A 5,685-nucleotide genomic window follows, 5' to 3' on the forward strand; every position below is an offset into this window, starting at 1 on the left:
TAAGCTAAACAGATGGAAAAATACCAAAACAGGGTAATCATTCATATATACAGAAGATATGAACAGTATAGATTAATTACTAGTTGATTCTGTCCTATTTACATATTTAAAATAGAAAATACAATTCAATCTGTCCAGAAGCTGACCATATTTAGCACCAGACAAGGAACTTTAGCTTCTGATCATGACCTCAATATCCTAGAATAAAAGAAATTTAATGGAAATGTGTCTATTTATATTTATATGCATATATTTATCTATATATAGTACTATTTAGTACTATAGGTTAATAAAATATTAATTTTTGGTTCTGGAGATTGAACCAGGGGCATTCTGCCTCTGAGCTATACCCCAGCCTTATTTTATTTATTTTTATTTTTTTATGATACTGAAGATTGAACCCAGGGGCATTCTACCTCTGAGCTACACTCCCAGCCCTATTTTATTCTTATTTGGAAATAAGGTCTTGCTAGGTTGATAAGAGTCTCACAACTTGCTGAGGCTATCTTTGAACCCACGATCATCCTGTCTCAGCCTTCGAAGTACTGGGATTACAGGCATGCTCCATCATGCTTGGCTTTATTTTTTATTCTGAAACAGAGTTTGCTAAATTGCGAGGGTCTTGCTAAGTTGCTGAAGCTGGCCTTGAGCCTCCAATACTCTTGTCTCAGGCTTCCAAGTACTAAGATTATAGGTGTGTACCACCACACCCAGCTGATAAAAGTTAATTTTGAAAAGCAATTCCAGTATAGCTTCATTTCACAAATTCAGAGGGCTTAAAACTGGTGCTACTTGATATTGCGGACTACTCTCCTGCAGTGGCTGCTTTTCATCTCCTCCAACGCTTGTTCTAGTTGCTGATCTAAGCGAAGCCGGGTGGCTGGGTCTGTCTGCAGAGCTTTGGTGGTGTGCTCTCCATTCTGATTAAGATGCAGCTTTAAAGTCACTGCTGGGTTAATCTGTTGCCTGAGACTCCTGTTTGCAAGCTGTACGTCTAGGTCTAGTCACCGTTCAAGGCTGTGGTAACTGGGAAGGTCAGGTGCCAGTTCACCCAGAATAGTTCTGATTTCCTTTCTGTTGTCCACATAAAGCTGAAGCAATAATTGGTTCAGTTCTTCAGAGAATCCCAGAACAAAAACAGAGTCCTGGAAATCCAGTTCAGAATCATGAGCTTTGAGCTCCCTGTAAGGAGATAGGTTAGTCCTTCCACACCATGCTGGACTGTGTCACTACTCACATTGAGTTTCTGGCGGCGCCTTCGTAGATCTTTGGGTTTGAGCCTCGCCTCAGGAACTCCACCGGGATCTGCCAGAACCCCGCCACCACCGCACTATCCACTCGTGGCAGGAAGGCCAGGTGCTCCTTATGCTCCTCCGACAGGTCCAGCAGCATCTTGGCTGGGTGGCAGATTTCACCCAGCCCAATTTTATTTCTTATTTGGGAACAGGGTCGCACTAGGTTGCTTTAAGCATCACTAAGTTGCCGAGGTTGGCTTTGAACCTATGATCCTCCTGTCTCAGCTTTCGCAAGTACTGGGATTACAAGTATGCACCACCACTCCTGGCTGTCATTATATATTTGTATTTATTTTCCCTAAATGTCCTTGTGCTATATAGAACCTTTATCTAGTCAGGTAAAATATACAGATACAGATATAGACATGGATAGATATATGGGTATATACCTGAGAAAATTGCCTTTCTGCCCACTAATTTTAGCTGTAAGAATGTGTTCTACATTTATACTTGCACATGTCTAAAATGACATATATACAAGTATATTGACACAATGGAGCATTGCTTGTTATAGAAAAAATAGAAGCCAGGTGCAGTGGTACACACCTGGAATTTCAATTCCTGGGAAGCTGAGGCAGAAGGATCATATGTTTGAGGCCAACACGTAGTAACTTAATGTGACCTGTTTCAAAATAAAAAATAAAATAGGACTGGGAGTGTAGTTTAGAGGTCGAATGTCCCTGAGTTCATTACACAGTACCAAAAAACCCCAACTCCATAAAAAAGACAAAGCACGCACACACACACACACACACACACACACACACACACACACACACACACGAAACCCAGCAGCCAGACATGGTGGCTAATGCTTGTAGACCCAGTATTTGAGAGGCTGAGACAGGAGGATCTGGGTTTGCGGCCAGGCTCAACTACTTAGTGTGGCCCTCCACAACTTAGTGAGACCCTGTTTCAAAATTGAAGAGTTCAAGACAAGCCCACCACCCCAAATAACAAAGGACACTTAGAGATGCAAGAGACAAGCAAGGTTTATTGTGCTGCAGCTCTTTCCTGGCTAGCCAGGGGTCAAAACCCAGACGTCACTCACCAGTCACCTCACAGGGGATTATAGGCTACCAGAGAGTGGCCCTGACCACGCCGCAGCCCCTTTAGTAAGCGAGGGAGTTCGGTCGAAGGTCGACCACGAGCTCACTGAGGGCTCTGAATTTATAGCCAGAATAGGGAGTGGTTACATACATCAGAGCCCGCCAAGAACAGGATACATCCAATCAAATAAATTGGTAAACAAGTACAGCCGATGATTTTAAAAAACAAGCACACACACATCTAAATCGCAGCAAATAATTTCAAAGAGCTGCCTTTCTACGTCATTGCCCGCCAAGAGTCTGAGGTGGGGTATGCACCCGTGCTTCAGGGGCTGCCTAACTAGCAGATGTTTCCTAATAAATGAGGAAGTTACAAGCCTCTCAGAGCAAAGGAACTTATAAAATTATTTAAACTTTCTATAGCATTCATATATATATTCCAAAAGCACTTTAAACATCAGACACTTTTAAAGCATTTCAAACATGAAAGGTTCCTTGTAACATTTTTAAGAAAAGGAACTATGTCCGGACATTGTCCGGACATTCTCTGAATTTACAGAAGCCAAGAGCAAGTAAATTATTAATAAAAACAGGAACTTGTCAACCAACTAAAATCCTGCCACTTACTGCTTAGAGCAAGCAAATTATTAATAAAAACAGGAACTTGTCGATTAACTAAAATCTTACAAGTTACTACATTCTGCATTCAACCATCTTACTTATCTTAATTCCTTAATATCACTCTTAACATTATTCTATCTTAAGTAACTTATAAAGCTATCTTTGCTAAACTTTCATGCTGTGGGGGGGGACCTCTGCTCACATATTCCCAAAGAGGTTAGTTCGTGGTTACAAGCTTCCTGGAACAGAGAACTTGTAAAATGCTTTCAACTTTCTTTAGCCTTCCTATTCCAAAAGCATATTTCAAAAGCAAAACATACTTCTAAACTTTTCAAAATTCATTTCTTTACAGACTTTTTATCTCTTTTTAAACCTAGGCCACATCTTCGCGTAAGCCGAGTACAGGAGCTAAAGTTCAATCAATTCATAAAAGACACTTACACCCACACATTTCTCAAGAAAAACTATCCTACGACTTTTACTCAAAAATACTATCAAAACACTTATTTATTTTTCTATTCCAAAGTCATTCTTTTCTTCACACTTATTACTATCCTATTTTCCTATTTATTATCCTTTTAATCTCACCTAATATCACCTTATACTTTAAGTCCTAATTCCTATTACACACCTAATACTATCCTATATTGTTAATCTAAATTTTCATGGGGCTGGGGTCTTTTCTAATCCTTTAGTCCCTCACAAAAATAAAGGATAAAAAATAGGGCTGGAGGTGTAGCTCAGAGATAGAATGCCCTGGGTTCAATCTCCAGCACCACACACACACACACACACACACACACACACACACACACACACACAAAGAAAGAAACCCAGTGATAACCTCAGTGTCTACTGATGGAGGACATGAATGAAGCCTGAGGAACAAAAGGTTCCAAGAGAGTTAAGGCAGTTTGGCGAAAGGCCAAACTCTCTGAGACTCTGGGTGACTCCTGGTCTTTCCAGAATTTTATGCCCCCGGCCCACCAGTGAGAGCGGGAACTGACCGCATTTTTAATGATCTTTAACCAGGTCTCTTTGTTCCTCCTTGTCCCTGTAATTTCCCTTCGATAATTGTATTTTACAAGCATATGATGTACATTCTATATCAATCATCCTGTATTGTACTTTGATGTTTTCTTTCTCTTGAAGTCATGATTTTTAGCATAGCTATAAAAAGGGCATAAAAACTTAGTCCTAGAGAATAAAGTTGTCAGTTGCACCAGAAGCAATTGTCCGTGTCTTCATTTCATGTCTCTCCCTCCCAAGTCTCGGAGAAGAATCTCCACAGTCTATCTGTAAATTATAAATATAGTATAGTATATTAAATAATTCTTCTATGAGGGGGTACTGGAAGTTTTACCCGGGGCATTGTACCTCTGGGCTATACCCCCAGCTTTTTTTATTTAACTTTTATTTATTTATTTATTTTTGGCGGGCCTCACTAAATAGCTGAGGCTGTCTGCGAACCACAATCCTCTGGTCTCAGCCTCCCAAATGCTGGGATTACAAGTGTGTGCAACCAAACCCAGATTTTTTTTTTAAACAAGGTCTCACTAAGTTGCTAATATTCTCCCTAATTTGCTGAGTCTGGCTTTAAGCCTGTAATAGCCAGGCATGGTGGCACACTCTTGTAATCTCAGTCCTGAGACAGGAAGATGGTCAGTTTATGGCCTTCCTCAGTTACTTAGTGAGGCCCTCTGCACCTTAGTTAGATCTTGTTTCAAAATAAAGAATAAAAGCTGGGCGTGGTGGCGCATGCTTGTAATCCCCGCGCTTGGGAGGCTGAGACATGAGGATCACGCAGGTTCAAAGCCAGCCTCAGCTACTTAGTGAGGCTCTCAGCAACTTAGTGAGACCCTGTTTCCAAATAAAATACAAAATAGGTCTGGAAGTATAGCCCGGAAGTAGAAAGCCTCTGGGTTCCACCCCCAGTACCACACACACAAAAAAAAAAGAATAAAAAATAGGGTTTGAGGTGTAGCTCAGAGGTAGAATGCCTGTGGGTTCAATCCTCAGTATCAAGAAACAAAACAAAAGAAAACAAAACCCTGAGCCGGGTGTGGTGGCGCACGCCTGTAATCCCAGCATTTGGGAGGCTGAGACAGGAGGATCGCGGTTCGCGGACAGCCTCAGCTACTTAGTGAGGCCCTCTGCAACTCAGTGAGACCCGGTTTCAAAATAAAGAATAAAAAATTGGGCAGAGGGTGTAGCTCAGAGGTCAAATGCCCCTGGGTTCCATCCCCAGACCTGCAAAACAAAAACAAAACAAAAAACAAAACCCTGCAATTCTCCTCTCTTAGCGTCTCAAGTATTGGGATTACAGGTGTGTGTCACCATGCCCAGCATATTAAAATAACTGTATACTCTATTCAAACATCAAGAGAATGAGAACATTCTATGTATTGATAGAGAACAACCTCCAAGATTTATTATTATTGTTGTTGTTGTTGTACTAGGGATTGGACCCAGAGGCAATCTACCTCTGAGCTACACTACAAACCTAATTTTATTTCTTATGTGGAGACAGGGTCTCACGAGGTTGATGAGAGTCTTACTACTTGCTCAAGCTGTCCTCAAACCTTCAATCCTCCTGTCTTAGCCTCCCAAGTACTAAGATTATAGGTGTGCCATCAGATAGGCTTTCTAAGATTTAGTAAGTAAAAAGGGTAAGGTGGAGAAAGAATGTAAACTGTGCTAACATTTACACATAAAATGTA

General features: G+C 41.0%; 1 pseudogene across 1 annotated transcript; it reads right to left on the bottom strand.

The window, feature by feature from the left end:
* Positions 1-788: 788 nt before the first annotated feature.
* LOC308268280 (COMM domain-containing protein 2-like) lies at positions 789-1,392 on the bottom strand (annotated as a pseudogene). Its single transcript has one exon. The product of its transcript is annotated as a COMM domain-containing protein 2-like (transcript).
* Between the last annotated feature and the right edge of the window lie 4,293 nt (positions 1,393-5,685).

Source organism: Muscardinus avellanarius (genome assembly GCF_963383645.1).
Source record: "Muscardinus avellanarius genome assembly, chromosome: 10".
In the NCBI taxonomy this organism is placed as follows: Eukaryota; Metazoa; Chordata; class Mammalia; order Rodentia; family Gliridae; genus Muscardinus; species Muscardinus avellanarius.